General features: G+C 41.0%; 1 protein-coding gene across 1 annotated transcript in view; it reads left to right on the top strand.

The window, feature by feature from the left end:
* ACE (angiotensin I converting enzyme) overlaps window positions 1–20,690 on the top strand; it is a 68,813-nt gene that overhangs the window by 3,145 nt on the left and 44,978 nt on the right. The gene's annotated exons all lie outside the window — the stretch shown is intronic.

The following is a 20,690-nucleotide window of genomic DNA, read 5'->3' as shown; positions in this document are numbered from 1 at the left end:
GCTGCCAGATCTCTCCACGCACCGCTTCTTACAGATGAACATGGCTGTATCTCTGAATTATATCATCTTTATCTGGGAGCTTTTATGCAGGGCAATGCGTTCAGTTTTGTTTTTAAACGTTGTGTGTTTGATGTGATTTTATATGGTTTTAGCAAGATGATTTCATTATTGTAAGTTTTTCAACTATTTCTCTGGGCCCCTTTCGGGAGAAATGATGTCTATAAAATAAATTGTATTTACTGATCTCCGCATCTTTCCCTATCCTTTTCAGACTCATGTGGGTACTATTTTCATTTTACAGATGGGCAAAGGAAGAGGAGAGAACACCAGATACTGAGAAGGAAACTACTTCTGTCCCAACACTGTTTCAGATAACAGTCTTTCTTCAAGGGCAATTGAAGAAATACATGTGCGCGCGCATTATATATATATGAGACAGGGGAAGAATGTAGTTTGACACTGCTTTAAGTGCTGTAGCTCCGTCCTATGAAATCCTGGGATGTGTTGTTTTAGAAGGTCTTTAGCTTTCTTTGCCACACAGTGCTGGTGCCTCACCAAACTACAAATCCCCGCATCCTGTAGGACGGAGCCATGGCAAATACAGTGCGCATCCAAACTGCATTATTTCTATTAGTGTAGATGCACCCATAGAGAACTGAGAGTCCAAACATTTTAAATCTATTTAATTTGCATTTTAGTATAATTTAAAACCATGCAAAAAGCTTTTTTTAAGGATAATATGCTATGAATATACAGTTCGTTGCTGTAGTTGTCGTGAACCCTCAAGTATTTCAGAATTGTGGCAATCCTAAGGCTGTTTTCTGTGGGTTTTCTTGGCAAGTTTATGTAATGTATTCAAATACCACTGTAAAAAACTGGCATCAGTGAGGTTTAGAGGTTTGATATTAGACAAGGATATTGGCAAGCAGGACTCTAATCCCCGCTCAGCCGTTGAAACCCCCACTGGGTAAACCTGGGCAAGGTATAGTAAACATCCTCTGAATATATTTTGCCAAGAAAACCCTACTTAACAAGCACCATTGGAGTAATACTAGTGCAGTCTTGGTAACACAAGACAATAAAACCACCAAATAATCTGCTGCCTTCAGATAAAAAAATACATAAATGTGTATCCAAATGAATCACTTCTTAGTATCTCTTGCGGAAAATTAGAGTTCCCCTTCCTAAATGCCAATTTTATGTATACTTTATTACAGAGATGTCTTGCATGGTCCAAGGTTAAGCTCCAAATGGCGCGACCTCCGGACTCTTAGGACCCATGCATCATTTAAATAGCATACCTCCAAAGAGACCCCAAGCAGCTTTATTTTGGCAGTCTGTAACAGGCCATACTTCCTTTTTTGAAAAGAGGTACTCTTGGATACATTCACAGTCCTACATTTAGCGGATTTAAATGTTCTTCCGGGAAATGAAGAGTTCTATGACTTCTTTTAAAAGAGTAGGCTGACTTTGCCAAGGTTTTGTTTGTTTGCTTTGAGGCACTTGCCTCCATTTAGCCAATTATGTTTGTTTCTTGCTTGCGTGCATAAAAAAAGGTCTCTCTGAGAAGTTTGTTTTCTTAGCCGAAACCTTCTCTGGGAAATGGTTTCTGCATTCCCATCGAGTAAACAATATTATGGTGTGTAGTGGATTAGTTGGTGGTTTTATTTTGGGATACTGGTGAGATGGTATTTCTGTCCATCTGCTGCAGATACTTTAAGTGTTGTAAAAGAAAACTTCGTTGTGTTTAACATATATTTTCTGTATATCTTTTAATCCTATATGGGTATATGTATATGTATGTGTATGCACACATGCATATGTACACTCACTCTCTCGCACAGAGTTCCTTTGAAGAAGGACCATTGACCAAAACATGTTGGGACAGAAATAAAGTTCCCTTCCCAGCAGCTGTTCTCTCCACTGTTGCTTTTGCTCATTTGTGGTAATATCCTCACTGGTTTATCTATCATACAGTCATTTTCCAAATGGAAAAACTGATATTTTCAGACTTTGACCAAGTGATTCTGCGGCTGAGGAGCTGTCCATTTACCTCATTCCCATCCTGCACTATCAAAATAAAAATTGTGTTGCTAGGGCCACTATCATCATAGTAAGAAACAGTTTTAAAAATAGAAAAATAATTGGTGGGAAGGGATACAAAGTGCTAACCTAGCAGTTCTTACAATCCTGGACTTTCCCTTTTTAACTAACTCCTCAGACAGTAATGGCAGAGATTATAAAACCTTCCACAACTTGTGAGCACAGCATTCTCCAACCCACTGCCCCAAACAAGATATCCCCCCCCCCCTTCTAGTGCTTTATTGAGGTCCTGCTTGCCCTCTCCAGGCTCACTCAGAATGGGATGAGGGAGAAGGAATGGGATAATGTCTGGTTTAGCCCAGAAAATGTGCATTTTCATGCCTGCATACAAACGCCCTGATGTGACTGCTGCAGCAAAGCAAAAAAATTAAAGTGCAACTAATCCAATGGATGTAATGACAACATACACAAACCAGACAGTCCAACAGGGTGGCATGGGGTGAAGAGTGTGTGTGTGAAAGGGCATGTATGGGGGGGGGGGTTAAACCATGATTGTGCTTTGCCGAAGTATCACTCGCACACTGATACACAGATGCCCTGTACTGGCATAGCATTGCATGTGCAACTGTGTGACTGATCAAATGGCCAGCTATGCAAATGAATGGCATCTCAGTGGATGTGGGAGGTATTTGGAGGTCATAAGTGGTGTGTTTGTGCAACAGTGTAAATCCATGATGGGGAGGTGACAAAAAATAGCTTGATGCTGGGCTGTACAGTTGGGCCATGAGTATCCGGCCCGCCTTGGGAGTGGGCCTTGTGGACAACAAGGGTTCGACCTGCTCTTGGAAAAAGCAGGATTGAGCCCCTTTTTCCTGCCTGTCTGCTTTGGCCCAGTGTCTTTCTTGAGCTAAGGAGGAAAGGGTAAAACTACTGTATTCAATCTTGCCTACATCCCTAGAGTTAAGTGGACCCTTAATGTGACCCTTGAACCCATGGTGAGTAGGTCCTCCTTTGCTGGGCATACATACAGCCAGGCAAGCTGGCACAAGCAGTGTGGACTTGATGTAATATCAAGTGGTATGTAATCATTGTCTAGCCAGTGGCCTGGAGTTTTGCCCTGTGGTTTCTCACACCACATGTCTTCTCTAAACCTACCTCAGAATCCAGAATTGCATTTAGATGGGGTTTTTTATTTTATTTTTGGGTGGCCACTGGCCTGCTGGATGGGGATTGAAGCAAAGGAAACTCTGATTCAGAGGTATTCACCTGGAAGAAATGTCTGGAATTATTTTTATTTATTTTTAATAAGAATTTGCCAAAATGCACTAAATTATTTCATATTCAAGATGGAAAACTGTGACATTAAAAATGTAGAAATGTGGGAGAAACAGAAACTGAGAGGTGTTGCCTATCTAGGCTTAGGTTTTTAAAGGTTCAAGTCTTAAAAACCTGGGTTTGAAAGCCCGGTGTATTCAGCCATACCAGTGCTGAATCTGATTTTTAATCTCCAAATCACATCCTTCTATTCCCAGTTAATAAATCCTTAGCAGCTCTCACCCAGTTCACTTTTCACAACTGGCAATGCCAATTGAAAATGTCATTCTATACGAAATCGTTTGAAAAATGAGTATCCTCAGGTGGGATTAAACACTGAACGTAGGAGCAAACCTGCTTTGAGGGCTGGGATTACTGATAATTTTTAACATTATGGATCAGTCATGGAACTATTATATGGATTTTAACTCATATTCTCTTTCTTATGTCCTCTGTAGCATCATCTCTTGATAGGTGACTTCAGCAAAGTCTTTCAAATGAGTTTTTACAATGAGTAAATGACTGCTTTAAATTTTGTGGGCAAGATTTAAGATGAGTGTACAGGCAAGCCTATAGAAGAAGAGAGTTTTAACTGCATACTGTAAGCAGAACAGCAAAGTGACAAGACTGGCCAAAAGACAAATAAAAGCAAGGACTAGTGTCCTGTGTTCACTCTACGCCTGGAGTGGAAATGATGTGACTTTCTAGATGTTGCTGGATTAGAACTCCCAGTAGTCCCAACAAGCACAGCCAATGCTGAAGAATAATGGGAATTGCACTTCAACATCTGGAAAGTCCCACAAGCCTCATGTTTGCTCCACATCTTCTACCTAGGCACAGCTTTGTCCAGTGAACAGCAGAAGCAGATAGTTGTTTGTTCTCTGCATCACTGTTATGCATGCATTACTGGTGTTCCCTAAAAGAGAAGTTATCTGATATTATAAGGCAGCAAGGTAAGGCTAGGCAGCAAGAAAAGCACCAGCCAAGAAGGGGGACAGGTGGATTTCTACACAAAAAATATAGACAGATACATTTAGAAGCAGTCAGTCATGGACTTCAGCAAAGCAACCTACTCATATTAAATGATGTGAAATAAAAGTGCTAATGGGATTTGATAAGGCACAGGCTTGAGGGACTGCAAGGAACGTGAGGTTTGTGTGTGTATGAGAGAGAAAGGCAGACATCAACAGCAACTAGCATGACATAAAAGGGTAGAAATGTGTTAGTTCATGAATTATTAGTGTATTTTTATTGCCAAAGAAAGTGAGATGTGCTTGAGGGTTTTTCTGACACGAATGTCAAAATAATTTGGCTGGCTTTGGATACTTTGCACTTTAGATGATGTTAGATGCCATTTTATGCTCTGCTTTAGGCAGCAAAAAGTCTTGGGCAGACCTATATAAGAATGAAAGAGACTTTGTCAGTCCCTCATTCTTCCATAATCTGGAAAACATCACATTTTGAATTACAATTCCCATCCCCTAATGGCTATATTGGTGCTGGTTTCTGAGAGTTGTAGTCCAGAAAAGTGATGCTGTGCTCTGCACACTTCCTGCAATGCATCATGGACTGGTGCAGTTAGATAGCGTGTGTAGTTTGTGTGGAAAGATGTGTACCCTCTTGCCTCCCAAATTCAGATGAGCCCAGGAAGCTGTTTTCTTATAGACCTTCCCCTTCCCTGAAGTGTGAGCTTTGCTTCTAGTACAGGTGTGTGCTTTGCAAGACATGGCAGCATAAGAACCCAGTCCTACTTTATTGATTTCTATAGGGGAAATGTTAAGCCCATGCTCTCACATTTAAGTCAATTAGATCTAAAAGTGATTAATTGTGGTTGGACTTTGACACTACATAAAAGAAGTAGTGCAAATAGATAGTTCTATATAATTATCAGCTATTAATAAATGGCTAAGAACTAATAATGTATAATTGGATCAATGCTCCAATACCTTCTACATTGCCATTGTACAGATTTAAATGGCTAAAACTTGTACTGGTATTCCTACTCTTCTCCCACTTAAAAGTACTTCCAACATGAGCGCTTGGGTATTCAGATAATAGGGTGGGTTAGTTGCCCTCGAAGCCAAAGTTAAAAACCTGGTGTGTATCCTGAATTGTCTGTATGGAAGTATGATATTTCAGGAACAAAAGACACAGACTTTCTATATTTGCATAATCGTTTCAAACTGTAGTTGCTAGTGTCACTTTCAGAACATAAATTAACATTTTAAAATGACACAGTGCCTAAAATAGGAAGACATTGTCTGGGCTAATAGTAATGGGGTAGATGAACAAGTATGGAAGCATGAACAAAGCATAATTTCATCTCTGTCTTTCTGAAACCTTTGCCTGTCTCTCTTCCAAGATTGTTTCTGATGTTGAGGTATTTTGCTTGCACAACACCAGGCCAGATTAAGAGGACTGTGGCTCTGGAGTACTTCCAAAAGTAGGATCCCTTTGTGGTTAGGTTAGAGCTGTAACAGAAACATTGGGAAATTAAAGAAATAAGTGGAAAAGAAATTCAAGTGAACCTTCCACTCCATTCCTTCATGACTGGGCTGCCAACCTGTGAAAGGTGTGGAACAAGTGCACTAACCTAACCATTGATAATACAGCCAATGCACCATTTGCCTTGAAACCTCAACTAATAATTCCCCTTGCAAATTCCCTCTCCCAGTGCCTCTTCATGAGCAAGAAGCAACAGGGATTTCAAGGCAAGAGATTGAGGTACTATAGAATGGTATAGCTCTGTCCTTCAGATTTTGACCTATCAAAAAAGCTCATTCTGTCACCAGTGAAGCATAGCTGAAATATAAAAAGCCGTATGATACAGTCAGCCCTCTGCATCTGTGGATTTTTTATCCACAGAATTAATCACTCACTGCCTGAAAATATTCAAAATACAAATTCCAATAAGCAAATCTTGATTTTGCCATTTTATATACGGGGCACTATTTTACTATGCCACTGTATTTAATAGAACTTGAGCATCCATAAATTTTGTTATCCATGGAGGGAGGCAGGGTCCTGGAACCAAGCCCCAGTGGATATCAAGGGCTGACTGTATTCTATATAAATGTAGCCATCTATGTTGAACTTAAATTTTTCAGGTCTTGCAGTGAATTGAGAACTATGTGAATATCCTGAAGATTGACTGATGCAGATTACAACTATTTCACAATACAATTGTGTCCTTAATTCTTGTCATCTGGTTGTCCAATCTTCTGGTGGCAATCCAAAATGATCTATATATACCTGAACTGCTAACAGAAATTGGCAACTATTTTGCTGCCACTTTTTGGTTCCTATATCCAATGTCACTACCAAGCTAATTTTCAGTTTTCTCTCTTCTGTGTAATACCTCACAGTGTTACCTAGTATATTGTTGTTGTGTGCCTTCAAGTTGTTTCTGACTTATGGTGACCCAATGGAAAACCTATCACAGGGTTTTCTTGGCAAGATTTGTTCAGAGGTTTGCCATCACCTTCCCCTGAGGCTGAGAGCATGTGACATGCTCAAGGCCACCCAGTGGGTTTAATGGATGAGCTGGGAATAGAATCCTGGTCTCCAGAGTCATAGTCTCACTTTCACACCACTGCGCTACTCTGGCTGTCTAGTGTGTACAAAGGGAAAAGTTAAATGGGTGCCAAAATAAGCCAGAATTACGTTGGCTGTGATGACAGAGAGGAAGCCTTCTCAAATGACAAGGCTTATCAGCCAAGCCGAGCAGAAGTGACAAGTAAAATTGGTTGCTTGCAACTCGCTCCAGCTGTTATGCCAGCCTCTCCAGCCCTTGTTAGGACCTCCAAATAGCTGTAAACGCACCAGAATAACACAGCTTTTGCATTAGCTGGGGGGTGCTCCTTCTGCATGGCTGGGACTTAACAAGCTGTCCAACATAAGTGGAAGTAATGAGGAATTTCTCTATGTACATGATGTTAGGAGGAAAGTTTAGTGTCCTAAGAATAAAACTTATAAAGAGATGAGGATGGAATGCGGGAAACACTTGGTGATGTAATAGTGGGGGAAAGGATAACTTAAAAGTGTAGCTGCTTGTGTCTTCCTCTATACTGCAAAAGCGGAACAAATTATGCAAAGCCAGCCCAAATAAGAAAGCATGTTTTTGCATAATTTATTTGTATTATAGAATTTTGCTTGGAATCTAGGTAATAATTTACTGCCAGAGAATAGGGTACTCTGGATTCATTTTAGCTTGTGCCAATCTATTTAGCTCCACTGTGTTTGGGTGTAAATCTGAACTGTACTGCACAGCCATTCCTCCATACTCCCTTCTCCTGTTGCAATACAGTTGCAAGAAAGGATTCAAAAGAATTTTCTTCTGGTGTCAGATACACAAATGCCTGGTGAAAGATAAACAGTGCCTATGTTACACTGAGGGGTACTGTGCAATCACGAACATGAATATGTTTGAACATATAGCCTTTAACTGATTTAACACTTTTCTGTAGCGTACCCTTTTTTATTAAAAAAAATCCCAGAGCAATATTGCATTATGAAAAAAAACACAAAATACAATGGATTCAAATAATAAAACAATAAAACAGAGATGGAAAAGTAAAATAACTACACATTTAATTAAAACCACTAGGTGTAATTGGCTAGATTAGTGATTAGATAAATGCCTAGACAAACTAGTCTTCAGCTAAGGGAAGAAACATCTTGTATGATTTCAAAGAGAGATTGTTCCACTTTATGATAGCCACTATAGTGAAAGCCCTCCCTTGAAACATGAGAAAACACAAAACAAAAAGCCTGACTCAGTCTATATAGGAGAGTGAATACATTGGATATTGTTAACGATATGCAACGTTTATTTTAGCTAAACATTTGCTATCACCTCTAAGCTGGCCAGGACCCTTAGAGAAATGTCTAAGAGACAAAACAAACAAACAAACAAACAAACAAAAACAGTCTTTAAAAGCATACAGGAACAGGATGTGTGCATGTTTTTAAACAACAACAACCCAGTTCCTAGAAACACACATAATTTAAACAGTCATAAAAGCCACCTCTGGTTCAAAGAACCAAAAGCTGTGTGAAACAATTTTAGTTAGCATTCTGTTAGTGAATTACAGTGGTGTAAGTTGGGAGCTTAGCGCACAGCAAAATAAACTTGCTTACCGCTCCTGAATTCAAGCCAAATTCAGGTTGCTCCCTGGTTTTATTGCATGACTTCTGTGCCAAAAACTGTCATCTGGGTATAGCCTGGCTCCAACACTGCTCCCTGAACTTACTTCAGTGGCCATTTTTCAAAGTCAAAGAATGTTCCTGACTTTAAAAAATGGTCACCGAAGTGAGTTCAGGGACCACTCGGATGGTGGTTTGGGGGCAAAAGCTATGCAATAAAACCAGGGGACAATTTGGTTTCAATTTGGGAGCGGTAAGTCACTTTATTTTGCTGTGCGCTAAGCTCCTTGGACTCATGCCATCGCAACTGACTTTTATAGCTGTTGTGGAGGTTGGAATTGTCTACTGACCATGCAACAACCAACCAACCAACCAACCTCCCCCTCCCCGCTTCTCAGCTGCAACCCACTGAATGTAAGCATTTCCTGGTTAGTGAGGGGAACAGCAGATAAGTGTCCAGCTATTTTCGAATAGGTGGACACAGAGCAGTGATATCATTCACAGGCACCATCAGAGGTTGCCTGGAGGTCTCTGTGGATGGCTATTGCTGTTCCTCCAGCTATAGAAAAATAGCTGGATGCATATATTCTCTCCTTCCACTTTCCACCAACAAGGAAATGCCCAGTTTCTGGGGGCTACAGCTGAGAAAACCTAGTCTATTGAGGCAGTGGGATGTGCACCAGAACCTCCACTTCTAGACCCCAAGAGCACCTCTTTCAGTGGGAGTGCAACCCATCCAGAACAAACTGTAATCCAAATCCTAGGGCTCATTCCCACTATGGTTTAAACCGGTTCATGATTCGAAAAGATCCGGTTTAAACAACCATGGTTCCCACTTAATTCAAATCGCTGAAGTGATTCAGAAAGGGGGGGCATGGTTTTTACCTATTTAACCCATGTCAAAAAGACTCTGGCAAAATGGTTTTTTTGGGGGGCTGAATCGATTTAATTAGAAATAAATTGATTCAGCCCAAGTGGAAACCAGAGCAGATTCAAATCGGATTTGAATTCCTCTGGTTCCCACTGGCGGCAGCTTCCCCAGCCTCCTGGCTATACCTCCATGCCTGCTCCGTCCTCAGTCCTCTGTCCTCCTGGCCTGGTTCTCTCCTTCCGCCTTGGCCTCTCCTCCGCCTCCGTCCTACCAGTATGGCCAGTAGGACAGAGAGAGGCATGGTGGGGAAGGAGTGGCTGTCACTACCTGCACCGATTCTTGAAACTAGTGCAAACACAGCGGGAACCATTGTGTTTGCTGAACCTGTTTCAGGAATTGGTTCAGGAATCGAATCAAAAGGTAAGTGGGAATTAGGCCTAATTTAGCTTTCCTGCTTAGAAACTGAACTTCCTTCTTGGCTGGAATGAAACTGCAGTTTATTCAATCATATTCAAAGCTTCTATTCATAATACACGTAGTTAACACTGGGACACTGGTAAAAGTCCATTTTAAGAAAAGGTCTTTCTCACGGTAATGTAAAAATAGCACCTAATTCCTGTTACAAGGAAGTCCTCTCATAATAGCTCTGTGCTAAGTGAGCCAGCGTGGTTCTTCCAGATTACAGTAATTCTGAAAAATATTTCATACAGGACACATATATTCCATTGCATGATATCCTACTATGCAACAAAGATGAAACAATCAAAGCCAAGTTTCACTTATACAACTCAGCTACCAGTTGTGCTTCTGTATAATAAACAAGCTGTCGGAGCATTTCCTTTCATATTACAAGCCCCAGGAAAGAATAAAACATGTCTCACATTTCCCACTGTTTGTATCCGCTGTAACATCCACTCCCTTAAGAACGCATTGCCAATTTTAAAGAAACATCTGTAACTTTCATATGGATTGCACCATATGGAAACAGACTTTCAGCTTTTTGTACTCATTATAAATATGCTGATAAAACAAACTTCTCATTCAAACTATGAAGTCTTTAAAATCTTTCCTTAAGAGATGGTAAAACATATGGGCCTTGTCTTGAGCTTGGGGAAATTACTGTTTGGGACTATTCTGCAGGGGATTCTGGCAGATATGACCCCAAATAGTAAGCTCTACTCTTGTCCTTTTAGAGATCATTTTAGAGGTACATTTAACTTACATATTTGCTCTGTGTTTATATCAGTGTATATCTAAGATGCTTTGGTTCCAATATTACTTTTTTTTTTTTTAATGTTAATGTTCCAGAAGTTTTACATATATATCCATTTGTTTGTGGTGTTGATCATTGTAGGAGGCTCACACTGTGTGTGTTTGGACACCACAGTAGTAATTTTACTTTTAGGCTAATTTTTGTGAATAAGACAGTATGTTGTTACTTATTGCTTGGTCCAACCGCAAAGTGGATGCAGCTAAACAAACCTTATGGTACATACCAAGGAACTGGCTCAGTTTTCTGATAATAAGTCTCAGGCTAAACACAGTGAGCCTATAAAACCTGCACCAGGATCCTTGAGGAAACCTTCTTCCAAACCTTATTTGCCTTAAAGGGTCAAGTACATCCTGCTCTACCAAATTTGTCCACAGGGTGTGGGACTTAAGAGTGATAGAATGGAGGAACCTAAGAAGAGAGAGACACTCTATCTCCAGACCTCCTTGCTTACATGGAGCTTTCCATGGTGCTACCTTACCTCTTCAGTATTTACTAAAGATGCAGCACTAAATTACAGCCTTTTATCATGTCTCAGGACACAGCTACTGAATACAGTGGTATGATGCAACGGGAGCGTTGTGTGACATCTAAGTATTCTGTTTTGCCTTTTTACCTTGGAACAATGATGGGAAACTGGCTATACACAGCACATTCTAAATTTGCACCTGTGGTTAATGCTTTTGTTAACTGCCCTCCTCAACGCATAGCAACTCCATGGATAAGACATCTCTAAGACTTCCTGTTCTCAACCTCTCTGTTCAGGTTCTGCAGGCTTAGGCCCATGGCCTCCCTGACTGAATCTGGCATATAGTCTTCCTCTCTTTCTCCTGCCACCTACCATTCCTAGCCTCATATTATTTTCTAATGAGTCATGCTTTCTCATGATATGGCCAAACTATGGCAGTGTCAATTTGGTCATCTATGGAGAGTTCAGGCTTGATCTAGAACCCATTTATTTGTCTTCCTGGTTGCCCATGGAATCCTCAGCAGTCTTGTCCAGCACCACATCTCAAATGAGTTGTTTTTCTTTCTGTCAGAAAGACAAGGGACCAGTGTTGCTTTACATCCAGTACACAGGAATGGTAGTGATCCATAACAAAGTCTGTCATGTTCCATATAGAAATCTTGCCCTAATCTAGTGAACCAGAGGAATATGGACTGGCTGGATATAAGATTTCTAATTATTAGACTAAGTTCACATATTGCAGTGTTACAGACCCTTTGCAGGTAACCATTCTTGTGAAATGTCTGTCCTTTGAGTCTAGTGATATTCATGAAGACATTATGGAATCATGTTGCCTGAATGTACCATGTAGAGCCATTTCCAAGTTCTTGCATTTCAAAGAGCTATATCCCTCACAATGGCAAGGATCAATGCCCAGTATAATCATAAGAGTTCTGTAGGCTGAACTCTGCTATGGCTTCCCACTCACCACACCCAGGACTTATGTTTTTGCTTTGATAGCCCTTATGAATGGCCATTTCATGCCTGGTGTAGAGAGGTGACTTGAAGAAGCAATTTGCTATTCTTCACAGCCAGATGCAGAGTGTTGCATCTTCCACCAAAATCCACTGGGGTCTCAGCAGATAATATCATTGTTTCACCTCTGGCTATGAGCATAGATCCTTCTATGATCTTCCATGCTTTCCACCAGCCCAGAAGCTTACCACAGCAAAATTATGAGTCCTGGAGGTGTTAGTTGGTATGGCAGGTGGAAGAGAATATCACCCTCTGCAATGACCCACCCCCAAACCAAAAAACGAGGGAGTGATCATTATATATTATTGTTTTGCTATTTGTATTTTATATTTTTAATGCATTGTACATGGATGGACTCAGTCAGGGAAGCCACAGCCCTGAGTGTGTGGATCCTGAGCAGAGCTGTTGATAGCAGGCTCTATTGGAGATCTCTCATTCATAGTATCACTATAATTCAAAGCTGACTTAACGGCAATTAAAAACAGCAAACTCTGCCCAGAGGACTCCGGTTAGCAAGCATTCTGAAAAGCATTTAACAGATTATAAATAAAAGCTGTGGGGGTATTGTAATGCACTGAATAACTGTTCTAACTGACTGTAAATTAAGAAGCTTATGATTGTACAGAGATCCACTCTCCCCCAAAAGATCAGCTGCCCCCAGCCTGGGGCTCTACATATGTGTCAAGCTCCCATCATTGCTATCAGAATGCACATATGTCTGGAATCAATGGTCATTATCGTCCTGCTTCTCTAGAAGGGACCAGGTTGTAGAAAGCTGACAAATATCTTGGAGTGCCATAAATTGTCATAAACAGATGTTTGCTAATATTTTCATTGGGGAGACTCAGTTGAGGAGTTTCCTGACAGCCTGGTTGTATATTTAAGTTGTGATGGCTTCCGCATTTGAGGTACTGGCTGGTTATCCTGAAGGTCTCTTGCCTTCCACTGTAGAATGTAGCTTGGCTCACTTCACCGAGTCAGCTGCACCCATTTGCTCTACAGCCTCTTTCAGCTGAGTTCTTTCTTTCTACTTTTGGTACATTGTACTTTAGATTGTTTTGATCAGTGTTTCCAAAACTTCAGTGGTCCCCAGATGTTGTTGGACCACACCTCTTAAAAGCACAACCAGCGTGGGCAAGAACCAAGAATTCTACATCAGGGAACCAAAGGTTGGGAATGGGCTGTAGTGACAGCAGGAAAGAGGTGATAAGCCATTGAGGGTACCTTGCCCAAGAGTCCCCTGAAACTATAACCAGCACTGTTTAGGAATCTGCCATGAAGAATCCAAATCTATCTCATTCTGGTGATTACAGTCTGAGGCTGTGATCCAATACATGTTTTATTTATTTTGCTCTGAGGTTTGGCTCAGGAAATGAAGACAGTTTACTTCAGTTGGAGATTTAAACTGTTTCAAGGGAATGTGTCCAAATTTGTACTAATTACACATATAACCCATTGTTATTAACAGATGGCACTATGCCACACCAGCATTCAGTAGTGTGGCTCAGGATTAAAATAAGACAATGTGGCCTTGTCAGAGACTGGTAGGGAAGCTATAAATAAACATGAATGAGCTATAAATCACTTTAATGGAGTGCACAATGATCAAACACTTAATGCATTTTCATCAAATCCTGCTCTGGGTTTTGATCATCTTATATTTCCATTTCATCTGTATGGTTGTCTGATGAACTTAGTGTTCTTTTAGCTGCATCCCTCAACCCTGGAAAGCCCTTTGTTGAGAATTCCAAGCACAAATCTGCCTCTGAGGTGCTCTTCCATATTAACATCAAACTTACAGAATTCAGCCTATTCATCCAAGAGCCTCACAAATGATTCAACAGTTTCTCCAGGCTTCTGAGCTCATAAACTACATTCTTCTTGGGGATGAAAATATAATCTAATACGGCCAGGACACTGTCCCAGTTGTGTTTATGGCTTTATTCAGTAGAGGATGTATACACGTGTTTTAGTTCCATCCCCATACAGCAGGGGTGGGAATCATGTGGCTCTCCAGGTGTTGTTGGACTGCATCTTCCAGAATTTCCCATCATTGGTTAAACTGGTTAGGGTTGATCGGACTTGGACCTGTGGTTCCACAGTATCTGGACAGCCATATTATTGCTACTTTTGCCTTACATAAAAGAGTGGACTTTGTTGGTACCCAAAGGGGCTTGACAGACAGCTCAGAAGGGGCAGTGGGATGCCACACCTTTCCTAGCCAGATCAGGGGTGCAGCAACCTCATGCCATGGCTCCAATCCGGCCTTTCGAGGGTGCAAAAAGGAGCTGCAAAAATTGTTTCTTCTTGCACCCTTGAAAGGGCACCATAGCCATGGTTGCATGACTATATGGTGCTCCTTTGGTGCTGCATCATCTGGATGCAGTGCCAGAGGTGTGCCATGATGGCACATGCTGCGTGGAGCAGCATACGGCTTCTTGGCACCTTGGGCCAGAATATAGTGTGCATAATTTGGACGCGATGCCCTGACTGTGCCCCCAGGCCAGCCTTTCAGGCCAGTCTGTAAAGGCATTTAGTCATTTCCTTGTTAGGAATGTGTCGATTTAAAACAAGAGTGAGAATACCACAGTCCTTTAGATGTTTTTGGATTGCAACTCTCAGAAGACCCAGTAACATAGCCAGTGGTGAGGGATGTTGGGACTTACAGTTCCACAGTATCTGGAGATCTTCATGATTCCCACCCTGTTTAATACCTGGCCTCTGACACTAAGTGAAGAGACCATATCCATCAGAAACCTGTTGTTGTTCTTGTTGTTGCTGCTGCTGTTCTTGTTGTTATATGCCTACAAGTCAACTCCAATTTATGGTGACCCCACCCAAGGTCTCTCAATGGATTTCCATGTTCGAGCAGCAGTTCAAACCTTGGCCTCACAGAGTCCTATTCTACCATTCAAACCACTATGTCACACTGGGTCCCTCCGAAAGCTGCAAAATAATTTTATTGTCTCTGGACTAAATTACACGCTGTGTTAGATACATAGGCCTAAATCATGACAGAGGTCAAAATTCAATTTCTAGTCTTAACTAAAGTTTATCCATTCAAGTCTCAACTAGAGTTGATTCATTCAATCAATGGAAATTTGCACAGTCAACACTTGTTAAGTGCAGTGAACTGGCTGGGGTGGGGGAAGCTCTTCCAGTCACTATCACTCTGCAGGACCTTACAGGGTAAAGGTTTTAAAAATGGACAATTGACCAAAGTGACTCCAGTTAAAAATGAGGTAGAAAGACAAGCTGATTTTGTAGCAAAAGCAATTATTTCTTTATTAAATAGACAGAAAAAGATAATAGCAAAAACCAACAGGACAGTCTATATTCAGTGCAAGCTGTTTCTCAAAGTAAAAGAGGGGAAAGATGTCATGGAAGCTAAAAACCCTTCTCCCAACCAGTCTAAGGGGGCTAAAATATACACATGGATTTTCCTACCCTCCAACATGAATAGGATACTAGGATGGCCGAATAGCATAGCAGGGAACCAGGTCTCAGAGAGGGAAGCAGATCAAAATAGATTCTCTCTGTCTCTGTATTTTAAAGGTCTTCCAAACGTGAGAGGTGGTTTCCTAAGAGTGAAGGGAACAACTCTGGATGGGGCAAAACATGACCTAATCCTGTGGTGGGGCTGAGGTGAATGTACCCTTCAGGTTCTGATCAGAGCTCTTTAAGTGGTCTGAGCAAGTAGAGACAATAGACGCAGATAAAGCCAATCAGTACAGTGGGACCTTGGTATCTGTGGACTTGTCATCCGTGGATTTGAGCATCTGTGGACAGCATGTCTGTGTTGTCTCCAGTGGTTGTTCATGCATATAGCAGTACCGCCATTAGGGACGGCCCCCCATTGTCTGCAGTGGTGGCTTATGCATGCTGCTGTGCTACCATTAGGGACAATGGGATCTCACCTGTAGTCTCATTGTCCATAATGGCGATGCAACTGCATGTATGCTCCACCATTGGGGACAACGTGGTTTGAGCATCCACCATTTTTGGTATCTGTGCAATGGGGGGGGGGGGTTTCCGAAATTGTTCTCCCATGGATACCAAGGTCCCACCATATAGATCTCTAAAAAGGTAAAGGTCTTCCTTTGACGAGGTTGTCAAGTCATGTCCAACTGTAGGGGGCAGTGCTCATCTCTGTTAATAAGCAGAGTATTACTAAGTATTCTCAAAGATGACTCCAGTGGGATCTGTGTGATAAACTCCACTGTTATATTCCCACCAAAGTAATTCCTATTTATCTACTTGCAATTTTACATGCTTTTGAACTGCTAGATTGGCAGAAGCTGGGACTTGTGGTGGGAGCTCAGTACATACCATGGTGCTTGGGTGGGTCTTGAACTGCAGATCTGCCAACCTTGTGATCATCAGAATCAGTGTCTTAACCACTTTGAAATCCAGATAGGTTTGTTGGAGCTCTCTGTAAGCTGCACAATACCCCACACTAGGGGTGTACCAGTCTGATCCAGTTCATCAGGTCTCCATTCCTTGGAGGTAAACAGGGCAGTTGAACTCTGATTGCTTTCAATCAGTGCAACCATTTCTTTGTCAGCAGGAGGCTGTGTAAGGGAAATTCCAGTTTGCAATCTGGCTTGGATTTTCCCTAGCTTGTCCATTACAATTTCTGCAGACTTTGGCAGTAGACAGCTTTCCTGTCTCCTGCATCCAAGTCTGATATTCATATTTATTGAGTATAATGTGTAACACACTGATGTAACTTTCTTTTTTTTACTTCCAAGTTAGTGTGTGATACTAACTGACCTAGTTTTGGATAAACATATATGGACAGAAGAGGTTTAAACCATATCATTCAGCTGTTTTTCCCCCCTGAGCCTTCACCCATCCATTACATAGAACCTAAGAAAGGAAATGGCAACATTCATTGGTACAAATGGAGATGCCTCCTTTTTCTTTTACTCCATTACAATGGAAGGAGCAATTTAGGGGGAGAAAAGATAGAAGAGGATTAAACCTCCCCTATGAAAGTGTGGTAGTCCTTTACACCAGGCCTCCACATACTACTATGCTAAGTAGTTTAGCCTTCTCATACTTGAGAATGGAAAGGCACAGGGATGGCTGACTTTAACTATATACAGTTAGATTCAGGGTCATCTATTGTGTAAACTATGTAATTACATTATCTATACACAGTCCCTCTATTGTCATTTTGGTTCGGACCATGTAGTACCATTTTCCATATTTCTAGCCAGTCTCGTGGCAGAAGCCAAAATAACCCAGTGTGAACAATAATGGCAGCCATGTCTGGGCTTCTGGAAAGGAAGCAGTTTTGTTCATGTGCTCAGTCTGTTTTCCAATGCAGCAGAATCAGATAAGGGCAACACTCCCAAAGTTTAGAAACAAGACTCCGCACCAAACTAATGGTTTCCCCTAGAACTCATATGACACAACACTCCCATCCTCTTTACACTTTGAGCATGATCAGTATTGTTTCTTGATGTCCTTTCCCTCAAACAAACCAAAGTAAACAATAGTTCCATATCGTTTCCTGCCAGGGTCCAAGCTAGAGAGAAACAAACCAAAGAAGAAATTATACAGCAGAGATCATTCAGTAAATACAAACACTTCTTTTTAGTAACTCTTGTACAATTTTTTCACAATTCTGTTTCCTTACATATCTCAAGAGTTGTAATGAGACTTCTTTAGATAGCCTGCACCAATATTATTTCTTATATTCATAGAAATGTAGAATCTTATAGCTGGAAGGGACCACAAGGTCCATCCAGTCCAACCTCCTGCCATGCAGGAATACACAATTAAAACAATCCTGAAAGATGCTCATCCAACCTCTGTTTAAGGTCCACCACCTTAAGAGGCAATCTATTCCACTGTTGAACAGCTCTTACAGGGAAAAAAGTTCTTAGTAACATTTGAATAGAATCTCTTTTCTTGTAATTTGAAGTCACTGGTCCAGGTTCTAGTCTCAAAGATTATTGACAGTGGTTCTGAGATTACATCTGCAAGTTCCTTTAGTGCTCTTAGATGCAGTTTATCTGGCCCTGGAGACTTCAGTTCATTTGGAGTAGCTCGGTATTCTGTGGCTACACTTTTAACTACTGTATTTTGGTCTGTAGCCCTCTTACTGCATGAGTTATTCTGTTTTCACCGGATAGAGCACTGATTTTATTTTGGGAGAAGACTGAGGCAAAGAAGGTATTAAACAGTTGTTAAACAGTTCACCCTTTTCCTTGTTCCCTGCTAGCATTTCATCATCTTCTCAATGCAGTGGCCCTACCGTTTCCTTGTTTCTTTCCTCTTGCTCTCAATATAACCATCCACACACCCCTGATTTTAAATTATTTTTAACCTCTTTGTGAGCCTGACCTCACTTTGAGCTACAGCTTTTCTGAATTCCTCCTATAAATATTGGCTATTCTTTTGTATTCTTCTTTCTCTCATTTTTAAAATACATGTCTCTTAAAGCTCAGCTCATCTGAAAGTTCTTTCTACATCCACTCCAGTTTCTTTAGACACCTCTCACTTTTCTTCTTCATTGGAATGGTTTGCAACTGTGCCTTCAATATATCATCTTTAAGAAACTCCCATGCATCTTGAACACTTTTTTCTTTGACTGTCTTTGATTACGAGATTTCACCCAGTATTTTCCTAAGCTTAGTGAAATCAGATTTCTTGAAATCCACCCTGTTTGTCTATGTTTGGCTTCACCTTTCATCTGTATAACAAATCCTAAGAGGACATGGTCACTCCCATCCAAAGTTCCCACTATTTGCATCCCACTGGTGATTTCATCTCTGTTGGTTAGGATCAAATCCAAAATAGCTGATCCCTTTTTGCTTCTTTCACTTTTTGGAGAATGAACTAGTCTGCAAGGCTAGGAATTTGTTGGACCTTACATTCCTGGCAGATTGTAACTTCCAACAAATAACAGAGTGGCTGAGACCTCTCATTATTTCTCTCTCTCTCAAAAATATTTCATCAATTGTTTTAGAAAGGCATAATCCAAATCTTCAGTTCAGCTATAGGGCATATAGTAGACCCCTAAATAAGTTCACTATTGTTTTGCTACCCTTTAATTTTTACCCAGAGACTTCCAACCTGGTTGCTATGCTCTAACTCTACTCCTCCTCCTCTGTTCCTCTTGCATCTGTTTATTTGGAATAGGTTATACTCTTCCATTGCTATGTTCCAATCATGTGGCTCATCCCAGCAAGTTTCAGTGATGGCTATTAAATCATATTTAACCTCCTCTTATAAGACTTCATGTTCATCTTGTTTATTTTTCATGCTCTGTGCATTAGTGTAGGCACATCTAAGACCATGGGTCATTCTTTCTAGCTGATCACTTGTTACTTTTCTGCACACTTTGTACTGTTGGTCCAATTCCAATTCCCCCTGTATCGCTTAGGCAATTGCCCCCAATACCTGATGTCCCCCTTCCCTCTTGGATACTGCTTTCATCCCCCCATTTGTAACTCATTCATCAGATTTGTGAGATTCCTGGCAGTTGCTATGGGGTACAATCTGTCTCTTGCCAGAAGTCTTTCTTCATGAAAGTACAGGCTATGATCAAAGAAGCCAAATCTTTTTTTATGGGCATAATCTGTGAAACCAGTTGTTCACCTCTAATATTCTCCTCCCTCTTCCTTCAACAGGATGAAATAACAACCTATGACCCCAAAGTCCTTTAGCTTTCTCCCTAGAGCCTAATAGTCCCTTGCAATTCATTGAAGGCCACATCTTGCAGTATCATAAGTTCCAATATGTATGTTAGTGTAATGGTCACTTAGTTTAATGAGTCTTGTTAACCTTTTTGTTGCTTCATGGATCTTTGCCCTGGGAGACAGCACATCTCTTGAGACATCTTATCAGCCCCATACACAACTGCTTCTGCGCCTCACAACAGGGAATCACCTACTAACTCATACATCTGTTCTTCCTGTGAAAATTGGCAGTAGCTATTCCACGCACAGAGCTGCAAAGTCACCTCCATGTCTTCAAAGATGTGAGGCTCTTGTCCCTGTCTCTCATAATTGATTGGAGTGAAAGCTTGGACTCAACTCTATCATTTCACGCTTGAAGCATGGTTCTTGACAGTTCTGCTTCTGTGTATCACATTTCTCCAAGTATCTTCTTCTTGTGTTTGGGAATTGCTACCTTTCCTAGAGACATCCCCTCTTTCTCGCCTTTCCAGAAAAATCTTCTCTACTTTTTCCAAAAAAGCTTCATCCTCCCTGGCATGCCAAATCCTCTTCGATTTCCCCCTTTTTGTTCTCCCATTCTTCCTCATTCTCTTCGTTCTCTCTCCTTTACTTTCTCATTTTAATTCTCTGTGTACTAGCTCCTATATCAATCCTTCTTTAAATACCAGCAAGAATAATATACATTTTTTTGCAAATAGCTATCCTGAAACGTTCCTGTTTCTGTCAGTTTCCGCTGAGGTTGAGTTGCAGAAAGAAAATTCACTCATTAAAATATTTTAGGCAAGGCCCTTTCAAACAGGCACACAAGACATTTACATAATTTTAAAATGCCAAAATCTTTAGTTTATCTGGGGCAGATGACTAAGTTTTCTA

Source organism: Sceloporus undulatus, chromosome 6, assembly GCF_019175285.1.
Source record: "Sceloporus undulatus isolate JIND9_A2432 ecotype Alabama chromosome 6, SceUnd_v1.1, whole genome shotgun sequence".
Lineage (NCBI taxonomy): Eukaryota > Metazoa > Chordata > Lepidosauria > Squamata > Phrynosomatidae > Sceloporus > Sceloporus undulatus.
This window is presented reverse-complemented; position numbering and strand designations above follow the sequence as displayed.